The sequence below is a fragment of the Tupaia chinensis genome, unplaced genomic scaffold (genome assembly GCF_000334495.1).
Source record: "Tupaia chinensis unplaced genomic scaffold, TupChi_1.0 Scaffold000146_1, whole genome shotgun sequence".
NCBI lineage: Eukaryota > Metazoa > Chordata > Mammalia > Scandentia > Tupaiidae > Tupaia > Tupaia belangeri.
The window spans coordinates 4,265,094-4,282,158 of record NW_006159616.1 but is presented as its reverse complement, the minus strand read 5'-3'; the positions used below and the strand labels follow the sequence as shown (position 1 = coordinate 4,282,158).

At 52.5% G+C, this 17,065-nt stretch overlaps 1 protein-coding gene across 5 annotated transcripts in view; it reads right to left on the bottom strand.

Moving 5' to 3' along the window:
- Window positions 1-17,065, bottom strand: part of TMCO4 (transmembrane and coiled-coil domains 4) — a 141,611-nt gene that overhangs the window by 86,012 nt on the left and 38,534 nt on the right. The window lies entirely within an intron of this gene.

Genomic DNA, 17,065 nt, shown 5'->3' with positions numbered 1-17,065 from the left:
TCTATTCTCCTCTTGGGATCTTGGGCACGCACACACATGTGCCTGACGTGAGTTTTAAGTTGCAGGGTCCAGGACTCAAACCACAGTGGACTACGTGGGAGGCCAACAAACATTATGCCATCTGTTGTACCCGCAATAAAAGAAAATTCAAAAACAGAAGACTGAGTTTTTAATATGACAGAGGGTCCCAATTAAGGGGGGAACACTGCCTAAGAAAAAAATTGACGGAAATATGTCACATATGATATTTTTTCTTTTTCAAAATTGTTCCTAATTGGGCCAGCAGGTAGCATGGTGGGTAAAGGCACTGGACTCCTCCACATGATCAACCACAGTTCGAGTCCTGGATCCAGAGGCTTGCTCTCTCACTTTCCCTCGCTCTCAGTCTCTGGTGAGTGCACATGCCCTATAGCAAATAAAATAATAATTTAAAAAATTAAATCTTTAAAAGAGTATTCCTAATGAACTTGGGGTCACTTTATCATTAGAAAAATTAATTTACCAAAAGTTAATCAAAGGCGGTCTGTCTGAGCTTGAATGATACAGCCCTGCTGTTTGTAAGAAAACGTCAACATCTGGTTAGTATGTAGTGGGGGATTTGAAAGGGACACATTCAGTCAGCCCTGTGGAAAGGACACCTGTTCTGTGCTGGCCCTTTAGCACAATGGTTAAGAGCAGTGTATCAGGAGCCAGATCCTACGTGGCTGACCACGATCCAAGTCCTGGCTCTGCCAGATTGCAAACATGCTAGGTGATGGAAAAAGAGAACGGATTGCAGCGTGACCACGCCCCCTGCTTTCTCCTTCTCTCTGGCAAGCGCACGTACTCCTCAGCAATGATAAACCAGGCAGGAAGCCTCTGTCTTCAGGTAGCACGCAGCGAGCAGGGTTGTGGGGGAGACCCTGTCCTACAAGGCTCTGATTCTACGCCTAGCCGAAGCTGTCAAGTCCCATCCCATCTGCCAGACAACGGGCCCCTGTGTGGCGAAAAAGACCCTTTGGGATCTCTTCTGGATGACCCAGAACATGGTGCCGGCCCGCTCTCCCCTCCCTCGCCCCTCGTAAGCCATGTCTCTTATAACCAACATCTCTACTGCGTTCTTTAATCCCTCTCCATCTCCACAGCTCCCACTCCGTCTGCGGCTCACACCAAACACATCTTTATGTCCCCCCACCTCCATCACATCTCTGTCCACAGAACCCGGGCTGTACCTCGCAGCCTGACATCTGGGAGTCATCTCTCACCAGCCCCCACCCTGCAACACCCGCCCTCAGCCCTGAGCAGGCCAGGCTGTGTCGTGCCTGTGTTCCTTTAGCTGTCCTTCCCAGCTGCCTGTGCAGGCCTCTCGACCTGGCCTGGCTCTGCAATTGGACAGTCTTGGTTCAAGGCCCTCTCTACCATTTTCTATCAAGGGTCTTTGGATAACTTTATCCCTCTGACCCAGTGTTTCCTGAGATAATAAGTTTAAATCACAACAGTGCTTTAGGCAAAGCAAGATGTATTAGTTTCCTATCACTGCTGTAACAAATGATCCAATTCAGCAGCTTAAGACAATACAAATGTATCATCTTACAGTCTGGAGGCCAGATATCCTAAAATCGAGGAGTTAAGGAGATCTCGTTCCTTCTGGAGGCTCTAGCAGAGAATCTGTTTTCCTGCCTCTTCCAGATTCTAGAGGCCTCTGCTTCCTTGGCTTGTGGCCCTCCCTCCAATCACTGTGACCTCTGCTCCTGTGGTCACAAATACTCTGAAATAGATCCTCCTCCCCCTGCAATTACACTGTGTCTACCTGGATAGTTCGGGGCAGTCTCCTTATCTGGACGCTTAACTTAATCACTTCTGCAAAGTCCCTTTTCCTTTTAGGGCAATGTATCACAGGTGTCAGGGGTTAAGACATGGACATCTTGAGGCCAGCAGATGGTGTGGTTAAGGTGCTGGACGCCTATGGGGTGGACTGAGGTTTGAGTCCCGAATCTGGGGGCTTGCTTTCTCACTTTCTCTGGCCAAATTTTAAAATAATAATAATAATAATAAATAAAGTGAAAAAAATTCTAACAATAACAACAACAAAAGGGTATGGATGTCTTTTGGGCCCATTCTGTCGCTGAAACCTTAAACTTTATTTTTTGCTAGAGGCTGGGTCTAACTAAATAGCCCACGTTGGCCTAGAACTCATGCTCCTCCTGCTCGGCTTTCCAAGGAGCTGGGATTTCAGGTGTGCATGACCGTGCCTGGTTAGCCATGACGTAAGATTTTCCCCTAAGATGTGCCTCAGCACCAGGTCCGATGGCTTCTCCTTTGGGGTCCCTTGCACAGGCTGCTCCCAGCATCTCCCCATTTCATTGTATTTATTTCTGTCTTACTAGACCACAGCTTGCTCAGCACATATATATATATATATTTTAATAGACCACAGGTTAGTTTATTTTTAACACCCTTCATGCCATGAATTCATAGGGAATACGTTCCAGTAGCTCAGGCTCCTTTCCATTGGTTCTCACACAGTGTGCTTCTCTGGGTGGAGCAGGCTGGCGCTTTAGTTGAACCCAGGTCCCTTTCTCTTTGGCTTCTTTCTTTTTCTGGTCATTTTCCTTCACACGTTTTAGGAAGCTACCTCTGCTCTTAGAATGCTTAATATGCTCAATACGCACATTGATTCTCTTGGCAAGAATCTTGCCCTTAACTTGTTCATGACAATGCCAACAGCATGCTGGGTAACCTTGTAGACTCTTCCAGTTTGGCCATGGTCACATTTGTGGGGCATTCCTTTGTGAACAGTACCCATTCCCTTGATGTCTACAGTATCACCTTTCTTGTAGATTCGCACATATGTTGCCAAAGGAACCACTCCATGTTTTCTAAAAGGCCCAGAGAACATACATCGGGTGCCTCTCCTCTTCCCCTTTGTGTTCATCATTTTGGTGAATTACTGGAAGATGGCAGTTCTGGCCAAAAGGAGCTCAATGCATATCTAACTCCAGCTCCTGCCTAGGGCACGGCACCACCATAAGGGCTCAAAAAATGTTTATTCAGTGAATGAATGAACAAACTCTTCTGACCTTTTAGTCAAAATCTTTTAAAAAGTTTTGCTATAGGTCATGTGCACTCACCAGAGAGAAACAGAGACAGAAGGGGGAAAGTGAGAAAGCAACCCTCCCCCTCAAGGAGGAGAGCCACACTGCAGTCCCTTCTCTATTCTCCTCTTGGGACTTTGGGTTAGTGAGCACACGCGCTTGTTTTCTAAGCCTCCGGTGCGGGACTCAAACCATGCATCCAGCCATGTGGGATCCAGCCACCTTAACCAACATGCTACCGGCTGGACCTCGGTCAAATTCTCTATGATTCAAATACTATGACAGTTGTCAAAATCGGGCCTTTTAGACAACAGAGGAAGTCCAATGGACAGGCACCCGGCAACTCTGCACCAAATTTCCTGTGGGCCTGGTGAGGCCACGCGTTGTGTAACATGCTAACCCCCACACCTAGCTGCCTACCAGCCTTGTCTGAGGAGCTTGTCACAAATGAGGTTTTCTGAGCTCTGGTACATGAGACCCTCCTTCCCTGCCTTTAGGTTGCCACGTGAGGGACTGTTCAACACGACACAGCCCCCTGACGCCTGGAAGTCCGAGGCTTCAGCTTCTGCAAGAGAAATCAGTGTTTTCCTTGAGTGCGGGTCTGGACAGCAAGCTGCAGTCTCGTGGGCCTGCCGGCGTCTGTGCAGCTGCTATCGGCTGTGGACGTGGCGGAGAAGAGACAACCACGCACTGTCGCGAGTTACTCAGTCAATAAAGGTCAGCAGACAACAGCTTCTTGTTCCTTTGTAGGAGCAGGCGCCTGCGCCCAGGTGATAATCGGGTCGTGGAAAGCAGACCTTGGCCGCGATGATTAACTGGTAGCAATTATCATTAGTTGCTAATAGATACTCCACTGGTCAAGGCTGCAGTGATTCAGATTCTAGAAGACAGGCCGCCGGGTACACAGGTGACTACCATCCCCGGTAATCACAGGGATGGGGCTCTGCACCTTGGCTTCTTGTAAAGGTCATTTCAAGGACCCCGGTGGCCGGGTGGGGCGGGTGTGGAAGGGCATGAGTCCTGAGCTACCCAGGACCCAGCTCTACTGCCAACTGTCAGGTAGCCAGACCTGCTGTCCTGTCTCAGTGAAAGATGCCCTGTCCACCTTGAGGTGCAGGTCAAATGCCTGGACACTGTTCTTGATTCTTCTTCTCCTGTCCCAACATCCAACCCACCAGCTAATCTGATGGCCGCACCTTCTACACATATTCTGGGTCTCACCGCTTGGCCCCATCTCCACTGCCACCACCTGCCTCTACCACCAAGACTGCCACCACTCTTCAAGCTCCTGCCGTCCCCCTGGTTTCTCTTTTCCTTCTTACTATTGCACTCCACAGGCCACTCTGGTGGCCAGTGGGGAGATTTTTGCTATAGGGTGCATGCACTCACCAAAGAGACAGACAGACAGAAAGTAAGAAGTCACCCCCAGGGAATGGCCACACCACAATCCCTTCTCCTCCATTCTCATGTCAGGATTTTGGGCATGCTCGCACATGTACCCAGTGTGAGTTTCAAGTCTTCAGGTCTGGGACTCAAACCGCAGTTGACCATGTGGGAGTCCAACGATGTAACCATTATGTCATCTGCTGGTTCCCAGAGGGATTCTCAAATGTCATAAATCTGATCTCGTTCTCTCTCTGGCGTAAGACTCTCCTCTGAGCTCCCGGTGCGCTTACAATAAAATCTGCATTGCTTCCTTAGGTCTGCAAGATGGTACGTCCCGCCTGGCCCCTCCTGCTGCCCTTTCCCCTGCCACCCTCTCCCACCTCACCTCTGCCCATCCTTGATTCAGGCACCAGCGTCTGTCCTGCCAAGAGGCCAGGCTGCCCTCGGGTCCCTGCATTTGCCATGCTCGCTATGGGAAATCCTCCCGCAGAGCTCAGAAAGCTGGCCTTTCCCATCCTCAGGTCTCAACGTAAATCCCGTCTCCTCAGGACGCGGCGGCTCCCGGGTGAGGGTGGCACTCTCCCGTCACTGGTGTCCCCCCACTGTACCGTGTGTAGGTTTCTCCAGGGCTCTCAGCAGGCTGTCGGTCTATTCCCCGCCGTCTCCCAGCAGCTGGGAGGTGCCTGGGCGGCAGAAGGCGCACACTTGTGATGTGCTGGCGCCTTAGCCGGCCACCTGCCTGCCCGACAGGTCTCGGCTGTGCCCACCCCACCTGAGCCGCACAGAAAGCGTCCCACCTCCACCTGTTTCCAGCACCTCCAGCACCCTCCACTCCCGCTCTCCCGGGGACCAGGCGGAGAGTGGGGGGACTGGGCAAGGTCTTTTTCCTCCTCTGGGCAGGGTCTCCCCTCGCAGTTTGAGTTACTCGTATGTGTCAGAGTTTTGATCATGTCTGGAACACCCTCTCCTAGATCTGCTCATCACTCACTTCCTTCCTCAAATGTCACCTCCTCAGGGAAGCCCTCCCTGCTTCCACTCCACTGCTTTCTTTAATTAATTATTTTATTATTTATTTATTATTATCATTTTTCTGCATCATTTAGATTGTAAAAAGACTTTACCCAGCATGATCTACACCTATCTGTGTCTTTCTACTCCCTTTCTGTGGGTTACTGCTTCTCGCCATTTGAGACTGTGTATTTTTATTTGCCTCTTTACTTATCACCTGTCTCCCTCTCTAGAATTGAGTTTCAGGTTCACTGTGCATCCCAGCACTTAGGCATATGCATGAAACCAAGCAGAAGTTTAATAATCTCTGCATGAGTCAGGAACAGGAAAGTGGTAGGACTGAACGAGTGAACGGCTTTCTGCTGGAAGACGCTGGAGATCGGTATCCCCTTGGGTCAGAAATGCTCTATGATTAATAATCACATTTATCAGGAAACCTCATTTGTCTTCTGCTCACTAAAGCCCAGACTCCGTGATTCACCCTCTACGTGTATGGGCTTATTGAAGCCTCACAACCTCCCCAGGAGGCAGGTGCTGGCAGTCACTCTGTCCCATTAGAGAGGAGACAGGTGCAGAGGCATGAGGCCGCTGGTTCAGGCTCAGCCAGTGGTGAGCAGGAAGCGGGCGGTCTGGCTGCACCAGCTGAGCCTTTCACTTGCACCTGTGGTGCAGGAACCAGAACCATGAGGCAGCAGCACGCTGGCTTCCAGATACACGCTGTCCCAAGCCGGTGCGTTTCTGCCCGCCTCTGCTCCTTCCTCACGGCCTCCTTTTGAATCTGGGTCAGCCCATGGCCTTCCTCACACTTTCCCGCAGTGGGTGCCAGGGCTATAACACCCCCAGCCCCGCCCCACCTCCTGCAGCCCAGTGTTGGGGCATCTGTCCTGCTTTTCAGAAGCCCTCCTAAAAAACCGAGGCCAAGGAGCTGGTGTCCCGAGGCCCTTTCCAGCTCAGGGATCTAAGGATTGGCCCCAGAACACTTGTTCCTCCACAAGGAGGAACCTCAAAAGCCCAAGGGCAAATGCACTTAAAACAGCCCAACCTCCACAGGCTGGCTGAGTCCTGAGACAGGATGGTGCAGGTAACCATTAGGAAGCATAAAGAGGGGAGCTATGAAAGTCCAGGTTCCTGAGCCCCCAGCAGGAGCAGGGGTTGCTCGGGAAGCTGCACTTTGACCAAGGTTCCAGGTGACTCTGAACGAGGCAGTTCATAGTCCAAGAAACAGGGCAGTGGGCTCTCCTGTAAGAGGGTCAGCTAGCCATTTGAGGGGCTGGGCTAGACGAGTGCATGCCTGGAGGCAGGGGTGTGGTCAACACAGCCCTCCAGCTCCTCTGCAAGGAAGGGAAGCCAGCATCACGGCCGGGGCCTGCTCCCAAGGACCAGGCACGGTGTGCGGGGCTTGTGTTCCTGATCGCTAATCCTTCTGTTGGCCCTAGGTTTGTATTATGACAGGTCATTTTGCAAATGAGGGGAGAGGAGGCACAGAGAGGTTAAGAAATTTTTAAAAAGTCACACAGCTGAGTGGTAGAGCTTGGATTAAAATCCAGGATTTTCTGATATCGACATTTCTGCTCATTCCATGTGGCTCTTTCAAAGGGAAATTCTGTACTTTTAATTGAGTTTGGGGTTCCAGGACCGCAATGTGGCCAGCTGGAAACCCTATCTTCCGTGCACATGGAGTATGCACGCAAGTGCAGGGACGGAGTGAGGGTGGTGGAGGGCATCCCAGGATCTCAGCTCTGCCACTAGGGGGCAGGAGCGTGCCAGCCATCCAGCGCTGTGGGGGTCCATGGAGCCCGCTGGTTTAGGAAGAGCTGGGGCATGTCCCGAGCCAGCCCTGTGTTCATGACAGAGCAGGGCCAGAACCCACTTTCTGGGCTCCCTCGCCCAGCAGCTTTCAAGGCAGAAGCTGTCGTGTTTCACACTTCCTTATCTGGCACTGCTTGTGGATGGAAGGGCCGGCTGACCACGAGCGTTTGGCACTACAGGCCAGTCGCACCATCGGACGTGACGATAACCTCAACTCTCCCCTCATTTTGCGAATTACGGGAGGGAGTTCAGCCGCTTGTGGTAAGGCGCTGAGGCGGCCTCTGCTAGCGGTCCTGGCTCCATCTCCGAGTGCGGTTACAGGGACGGCAGGCCTGGGTTGACCCTGTACCTGCTGAAAAGCTGCAGGGAGAGCCCCGATCCGGGTGGAACCCATCGCATCAGTCCCTTTCCTTTGGGGGCTGCTCTCCAGACCAAAGACAGGGACCCCAGAGGCACAAACTTCTTTACACAGACCTGTGTTTAAATGTTCATCTGACTACCTACTAGCTGCATGGCATCAGGCAAGCCCCTTAACCTCTCTGAGCCTTAATTTCTTTATCTGTAAAAGGCAACAAGAATACCTTTTTCGGGAACCAGCAGTTAGCGTAATGGCTATGTCGCTGGACTCCCACGTAGTCGACCGTGGTTCGTGTCCCGGACCCGGTGGCTTAAAACTCACGCCGGGCGCGTGTGCGTGCGTGCCCAAGATCCCGAGAGGAGAATGGAGGAGAAGGGATTGCGGCGTGACCATCCCCCCTGGGGGGTGATTTCTCGCTTTCTGTCTCTATGTCTCTCTCTGTCTGTCTGTCTGGCGAGCGCACGCGCCCTATAGCGAAAACCTCTCCAAAAAAAAAAAAAGAATACCTTTTTCATCTGGCTTTTACTAAAATGCAAAAGGAGGAGGCACGTGGTGAGTCTGGCCAGCACTCGGACACAGGAAGGCCTCCACTACCACCTTTCTCCATCCTCTGGTAAACCATGCTAAGGAGCCACTCTCGGAGCCAGGGCTGCAGGGCGGGGTGCTATTGACCTCTTCTCCCCGGGATTCGTGGGCCAGTTTCCCCTTTTGTAAAATGTGGACAGTGACAGCACCTAAACTCTAGGGTCATGTGGGGTTAAAACAAATTAGTACTTGTGAAAAAAAGAATTCGCTCAGAGCCCAGCACGCAGTCGGCTCTCGGTGCACGTCAGCTGTTGCAGCTGCTCCCCGGGTCTCACACGCAGCTCATGCTCGGCTGCTCCCGGGGCCTCATGCACCAGTGCTTGGCTGCTCCCGGGGCCTCACACTCGGCCCGTGCTCGATGAACCAGGCTGTCTCAGTACTGATAAGAACTGCATGACTCTCGAGGATGCTGGTGGAATACCTAGCAACCAGGTGACAATATTTGCATTTCACCACGACCAAAGACTCATACCTCGAAGCCTTCTGATTCATCAGGGAGGTAGGGGATGCCATTCAGTCATAAAGACCAGGTAAGAAAGCAGTGCCCAGCTTGCCACAGAGACCTACGCCTGTGTGCGTGCGCCTCACCGGGTTCCAAGCCCAGGGCTGAGCCTCCCTTTGGATTCAGAGTACAGAGGGCAAAACCCGTGATTCCGTTTACGTTTCCCAGGCACCAGTAGAGTTCCTGTGAGATTCATTTTGCCTTAAATGGACGCTGGAAACTTACTTTGAAATGTAACCCTGGACTATTTACACGAACCTCCTGAGACTCAGTTCCCTCCCCTGTAAGAGGGATATTCCCACCTGCCCTGCAGTTGATGTGAGGATTACATACCAGCAATAATTCACCGTCTACATAAGCAGAAGCTATGAGGACACTGGTGAGGTTCCTAAAAGCAAATGACCGGCCTGCTGAGATGGCCACACTTCTGGGGGCGACCTAAAGGACATGTGGCAACGTTTAGAGATGCTTCCGGCTGCCACACTATTGGGGAGAGGCCGCGGATGCAGCTTAGCACCCCACAATGCACAGCACCCTGCAAAAAGAATTCTCAGCCCCAGAGTCGGCAGGGCCAAGCCTGAAAGACCCTTGTTCCTTTTTTTTGGAGAGGGTTTTTGCTACAGGGCGTATGCACTCGCCAGAAAGACAGAGAGAGACAGAAAGCGAGAAATCACCCGCCCAGGGGAGATGGCCACGCCGCAATCCCTTCTCCTCTATTCTCTCGGGATCTTGGGCATGTACGCACATGCACCCGGCGTGAGTTTAAGCCACCGGGTCTGGGACCGGAACTGTGGTCGACTACATGGGAGTCCAGTGACATAGCCATTACGCTAACTGCTGGTCCCAAAGACCCTTCTTGCCAGTTAGCTCAGAGTCAGCTTCTCCTCCCGATAGCAGACATATATTTTTCACTGTGTGGGCAACGTGCTCTGTGGGGCTAGATGAGAAGAAAATGATCAGCACACGGTCAGAATTCCACCCAGCTGCCACGACGGCATCGCTCGGTGACTAAGATCCTGAAGCTGTCAGTGAAGGTTAACCTTCCAGGAAGTTCTGGGAGAGGCAGCGTTTCCTGTCGCTTTCCTGGGCTGATTCCATGACTAATCAACCTACGCACCCGAGCCGACATCCGCAGCAGTGACGTCGCCTCCTCTGCACGTGCCGACCGCAGCAATCTCTGCAGACGGGAGGCGGGCAGACACTGCCTGCTCATGCCTCTCCAAGGAAAGGCTGCCCAACCACCTTCCTATTCCTCCTTCCTCCCTGCAATGAGCGCTAAACAACTGCCGTGTGTCCGTCAGAGCTGCAGATGTGGGGCATGACGGACAGGCCAGCCAGGGTCCTGCCCTCACGGAACTTGTGGGAAAGGACGTGCCTAACCGGTTCGTGGAGGACACTGACCTCCTTACGAGATGCTTGACTGTGCTCTTAGAGCTAAAAGCAATAAAAAAAAAAATGTTTAGGGGCCAGCAGGTGGCGTGGCGGTTGGAGTGCTGGACTCCCACATGCCCGACTTGGCTGACCTGAGCCCCGGACCTGGTGGTTGCATGCATGCCCAAAAATCCGAGAGGAGAATGGAAAAGGGATTGCAGCATATGGCCATCTCCCCCTGAGGAGTGACTTCTCACTTTCACTCTCACTGTCTCTCTCCAGCGAGTGCATGTGCCCTATGGCAAAAACCAAAAAAAAAAAAAAAAAAAAAGGTTTAAATGGAGCACGTGGCTCTTGCCCCCTACCTGTATTTGCAATCACAGCTCAGAGAGGTTCCTTGATGGGACCAAGGCCACATGAGAAGGGCTTGAGACAGGAGAGACCCAGCTTTCCTGACTCTCAGTGTTTTCCCACTTTACCACCGTCACCGCAGTGGCACACAGGCCTGCCTCCCGAGGGCCAGCCTATTCTGAGCACCGCACTCAGATTGTCACGCTTAATCCTACCACCACCCTACCAAGTAAAGCTACTGTGGTTCCTGCCAACTGAGGAAACTGAGGCACAGAGACTTTCTGTAATTTGCCAAGGTAGAGCGTGAGTTTTCACACCCAGGAAGCTGATGTCCGGAATGCTCCCCATCACTGGTCCCTGGTTATGTGTTCTTATAGGTAAGGAAGGCAAATGTGACAATGTCAGCACGCTGCTCTCCTCCCGGGCCCTCGGTTTCTTCCAACTATATGATAAGAGAGTGGTCTAGCGGATGTGAGTCCACCCACCTCGGAAATCTGGGTACCTTTAGAGCCCTAGAACCTGCTGCCATTGGGTCCTGGTGTGCCACCGAAGCTACTTCTGTTCTTAGCCACTGGCACCTGGGGGGCTGCCAGATAAAGCGAAAGCACCCCACGGGAATTTAACCATATCTCCTAACTTTTTTTTTTTTTTAAAGAGATTTTTGCTATAGAGCACGTGCACTTGCCGGAGAGACAGAAAGTGAGAAATCACCCCCTCCCCCGGGGGGATGGCCATACTGCAACCCCTTCTTCATTCTCCTCTCAGGATTTTGGGCACACATGCACACACACCCAGTGTGAGTTTTAAGCCAGCCACTGGGTTCAGGACTTAAACCATGGTCAGTAATGTGGGAGTCCAGCAACATAACCATCATGCCATCTGTTGGTCCCACCATATTTCATATATCTAAGTAATAAATTATGAGACATGGTTAGGTTCCTGTAGGAATGCCTCTGTATTCCCTAACCCTTGTGGGTAAAAACTGCCTAGCTGTTGGTTAACAGCACCTGTTTTAAGGTGTCCAGCTCTGCCACTCACCAGCGTAGGCAAGTGAGTTCACCTCTCGGAGCCTCGCTTTGCTCATCCATAAAGTGGGGGTGGCCATAGAGTGGGGATGGCTATGAGGGTGAAATGAACTATGGCTGACAACGCCAGGGAAGGTTCCTAGCCTTTCACAGGAGCAATAATAAGTGGTGGTGATTCACAGCAGAAACTTACAAGCCAATGCTGGTTCATGTGAGAACGCCCCCAGGAGGGCAGGATGCACCAGGCCACGACAGGACTAGCGGTTCTAAACCCACTCAGTTATTACGCAAGAGCCAGCTCCAAGGTCACTCGGCAGAGATGTGAAAGCTGAGGTGTCCTAGGTGCCCATGGGTGCTCAGATGGTTGGGGCTGACAGGTGGGGAGGCAGGAAGGGGAGCTTATGTCCATGACTCCGGGTGAGGAAAGAAAGTCGGGCTGACTCAGGACTAAGAGCAGCTTCCCCAACCCGAGAAGAGGTGATGGGGGAACGCACTGGCAGAAGATGAAAGGCCTGGCTCTGACTCTCTACTGCCACCTCTGCCACCAGCAGTCTCCAGGGAAGCCTTTCCCCCTCTCTGGGCCTCTACCTCTCCACCTGCAAGAATGAGAGGGTCATCCCAGCTGACCTCGATGTGGGAGTCTCAGGTCTGTGAAGTGGGAGCAGCAGCCTAACCAGCTCCCTGGGGGCGAGAGGGTTAAGTGCCGGTATGACACACACAAGTCCTCATCACAGTGATCCTCCTATCAGAGCCCAGGTGCTCAGGTGTGGTCCTGCTCTCCAGCCACTCGAACCTCAGACCACTGTGTGGACTCAACCTCTCCCCAAGACAGTCCTGAGGACCAGACATTCTTCTTCCTCCCTCACGTCTGTCAGGGAGAAACACAGTGGGCCACTGTGGGGGTGTGGTGGTCGCAAAGCTAAACCCACGGGGAGGGCCCTGGGGTCTCCCTGTGCATGTGGGGTGCATACCTGTGCCTTGGAGAGACTAGGGTGGGTCGCAGTGCATGGACCTGCAGGGCTTCTGGGTCTCTCTCACGAAAGCATAAATAAATACACTCTAAAAGGTGATCTGATCGGGGCCGGCAAGTGGCATGATGGTTAAAGGTGCTGGACTCCCACATGGCCGACCATGGTTCAAGTCTCGGACCTGGTGGCTTGCTTTCTCACTTCCTCTCTCTCTCTGTCTCTCTCTGATCAAACTGAAAAATAATAATGATAATAATAATAAATAAAGTTAAATAAAATAATTCTTTTGCCGGTATGACACACACAAGTCCTCATCACAGTGATCCTCCTATCAGAGCCCAGGTGCTCAGGTGTGGTCCTGCTCTCCAGCCACTCGAACCTCAGACCACTGTGTGGACTCAACCTCTCCCCAAGACAGTCCTGAGGACCAGACATTCTTCTTCCTCCCTCACGTCTGTCAGGGAGAAACACAGTGGGCCACTGTGGGGGTGTGGTGGTCGCAAAGCTAAACCCACGGGGAGGGCCCTGGGGTCTCCCTGTGCATGTGGGGTGCATACCTGTGCCTTGGAGAGACTAGGGTGGGTCGCAGTGCATGGACCTGCAGGGCTTCTGGGTCTCTCTCACGAAAGCATAAATAAATACACTCTAAAAGGTGATCTGATCGGGGCCGGCAAGTGGCATGATGGTTAAAGGTGCTGGACTCCCACATGGCCGACCATGGTTCAAGTCTCGGACCTGGTGGCTTGCTTTCTCACTTCCTCTCTCTCTCTGTCTCTCTCTGATCAAACTGAAAAATAATAATGATAATAATAATAAATAAAGTTAAATAAAATAATTCTTTTAAAAGAAAGTGATCTGATCACTCTTGAATGAAATATGTGACAACTCCTGAGACTGCGCAGCCCTTGGACATGCAAGCCGCAGGGTGCACAGGCAGAGAACGCCCCGGACTCCGAGTCCGACGACGGAGCAGCGCTCACAGGCCACCTTCACCCCTCCCTTGGAGGCGAACCACTGGGCCTCCCGAGCCATGCAGAAACAGCACTGCCATCTCGCTTGCCAGAGCAGAGGCTGGCCCAGACCCTCCAGGCCCCTCCAGCTCTAAGATCTGGTGTGGGGTGTTCAGTTTGGGTAGAGCAGGCCCAGACCCCTACATGGGGCTGGGCCATAGAGCAGTGTGTCTCTGGCTGCAGAGCACAGGGATTCACCTGGGGTCTTGATCCCAGCAGAGCCCGACCACACTGGCAGTAGCAAGGGTATAGGGAGCTCTTAAAAAAATAAAATAAGGGACAAGTAGGTGGCATAATGGTTACATTGCTGGACTACCACATGGCCGATCTTGGTTCAAGTTCCGGACCCGGCAGCTTCAAACTCACGCTGGGCACATGTGTGTGTGTGTGTGCCCAAAATCCTGAGAAGAAAATGGAGGAGAGAGATTGTGGCATGAACCACTCCTCAGGGGGTGATTTCTCACTTTCTGTCTCTCTCTGTCTCTCTGGCGAGCACACACACCCAATAGCAAAAATCTCTCTAACAATAATTAATTAATTTAAAAAATTTTAAGATTTATTTAATTCCATTTTTCATTATTTTTAAAAATTTGACCAGACAGAGAGAGAGAGAGAGAGAGAGACCAACCGTGGTTGGTCTTGTGGGAATCCAGAACCTTTATCCACCACACCACTTGCCAGCCCCTAATTAATTAAAATAAAAAAAATCAAAAGGGGTCAACAGGTGTGGTGGTTAAAGAGCCTGACTCCCACGTGGCCAACCACGGTTTGAGTCCTGGACCTCATGGCTTGGAAGACATGTCGGGTGCACGTATGCGTATGCCCCAAATCCCCGGAGAGTGGAGGAGACAGGATTGCAGCGTTGCCATCCCCCTGGGGGTGATTTTTTCACTTTTTCTTTCACTGTCTCTGTCTCCCTATGGTAAAAACCTAAAACAACAACAACAAAAATAAAGTTACCACTCTCACAGCAAGAACTCCAGGACAGGGTAGCCTACAGGCCTGGCCACCCTGGCAGAAGGGGCAGGGCTAAATATTCATTAGCAAGCAGGGGTGAGAGGACACTCACGTGACCTTCAGCAAGTCCCAACTCCAAACTCTTGTAAGGTCTCTGAGCACCACCTTTCACAAAAGGGTCACGGAGATGAACGCCAAGGTTCCTAAGACAGGATCCGATGGCCTCGCAGCTGGCACCGGGTGACCGAAGCCCAGACTGGAGAGGTCCCCTCTGAATCCTGGCTTTCTTCCAGCCCCTGTGTCTGATCTGGCAGCCTTTCTGCTGTGTCCACCCTCAGAATGACCCTGGCGCTGCCCCTCACCCTGACTCTCTGCCATCCCCACGGAGGGCACCTCACAGCTGCCAGGTGAGATCCACCCACTGCCCTCCTCAGCTCGCTTACCAAGGCTGCCTCACCGGCCCAAAGCCTCTGCCCAGCCCCGCAGACCTTGCGTTCTTTCTTGCTCTGCTCCGGCTCCTGAAATCCTGCTCTTCCTCCTCCTCCCACCAGCGGGACTGTGGGGGGACGGGGCAGGAGCTGCTCTGTCACACGGTTGGCGGTGGCAGATCTCCTCTTCAGTCCTGTGTCCCCTCTCCCCACTTGCCGTCAGTATAGGCATCAGAGGTCTCTGCACCCAAACCTCTCCTAGTTTAGGGAACGTGAGAAGCCACGTAGGTGATGGCAGAAGACCCCGGCAGAGAGGTGGTGGCAAGGGACTGTGGGGCGGGAAAGTGCATCTGAGGAGCCAGGGCCGGCCACCTAGAACACGCCTGGGCTGGCGCAGGGGACTGCACGGCGGCCCCCAAAATGTACGTGCGAGTCCCAGAACACATGAACGCGACCTTACTTGGAAAAAGGGTCTTTGCAGATGTAATTAGGCTAAAGGTCTTGAGATGAGATCACCTTGCATAAACGTTCTTACAGGAGACACACGGAGAGGAAGGAGGAGGTGGCAGTAACAGCTGCGGGCCAGGCTGCCTGAAGCTACGAGAAACTGACGCGAAGTATTTCCTTAGAGCCTTCAGAGGGAGCGCATCCCTTCTGAGACTCTAATTTCAGACTTCTGGCCTAGAGACTGACAGAGAAGAGACCTCCATTGTTTATTTATTTATTTTTTCTAGAGAGGTTTTTGCTATAGGGCACGTGCACTCACCAGAGAGACAGAAAAAGAGAGACAGAAAGCAAGAAACCACCCCTCCTCACCCCTGCCCAGGGAGGACAGTCATGCCTCAATCCCTTCTCCTCTATTTTCCTCTTGAAACTTGGGGCATGCAAGCAGATGTACCCAGCGTGAGTTTTAAGCAGCTGGGTCTGGGACTCAAAATCACGATAGACTACGTGAGAGTCCAGCCATGTAACAGCTACGCTATCTGCTGGTCCCGAGACTTCCATTGTTTTATTTTATTTTTAAAGAATTATTTAATTTTTTTAAAAATTTGACCAGAGAGGGACAGAGTGAGTGAGCGAGAAAGAGGGAAAGTGAGAAAGAAAACTGCCAGGTCCAGGACTTGAACTGTGGTCGGCCATGTGGGAGTCCAGTGCCCTTAACCACCATGCCACCTGCTGGCCCTAAGACTTCCTTCTTTTTTTTTTTGAGAGGTTTTTTTCTACAGGGGGCATGTGCTCACCAGAAAGACAGAGAGAGACAGAAAGCGAGAAACCACCCCCAAGAAGGATGGCCACGCCGCAATCCCTTCTCCTCCATTCTCCTCTCAGGATCTTGGGCATGCACGCACATGCGCCCGGCGAGTTTAAGCCACTGGGTCTGGGACTTGAACTGTGGTCGACTACATGGGAGTTCAGCGACATAGTCATTACGCTAACTGCTGGTCCCAAGACTTCCATTATTTTAAAACACCCAGACTGTGGACATTTGTTATGGCAGCCCCAGCAAACCAACGCAGGTGGAATGCCACACTCCATTTCCTGAACAACCTTGGGTAAAGTGCCTAACTTGTCTGAGCTGACCTCCTGATTCATAAAATGGGGCAAGATGACTGACGTCATTAAATCATTCAACAGACATAGACCCAGCATGGGCTACGTGCCAGGTGCTGCTGTGGGCCCTGGAAGGGAGCAAAGGCAGTCCCAGCGCCCACCAATCAGGGCCTATGGGCCGGTGCACAACTTCATCCATGGTCGACAAGATGCCATGGAGTGTCCACGTCAAGAGGCCCAGGGCTCCCCAGGGGGGTGACAGCTGAATGCAGTGATAGGTGGAATGCAAGCAGGCAAAGAGGGCCAGGCAGTTTTCCAGCCGGGGAGAAGTGCGTGCAGAGGCACCCCGGGGCAGGAAGCACAGCATGATCAGATGGCTGCAAGGAGGCCCGGCGGCTGGAGCCACTCCCGGGGGATGAGGTTGGACGGGGACGGGGGCCAGCCCAGCAGGGCTCGGGAGCCATGTCAGAGGCTGCTCTTTCTCCCCAGGACAGTGGGCGCCCTGGCGGGCATTAAGCAGGGAGGCATGTGGTCTGCTGGGCCTTTGGCACGATCATCCAAGCTGCAGGTGGAGAGCAGCCTGCCGGTCGCCGTGGTGGCAGAAAGACCAGGGAGGACACTCTGTTGCCATACGGAGGGGCTGGTGGTGGCTCCGTGCGGGATGGTGGTGGAGACAGGGAAA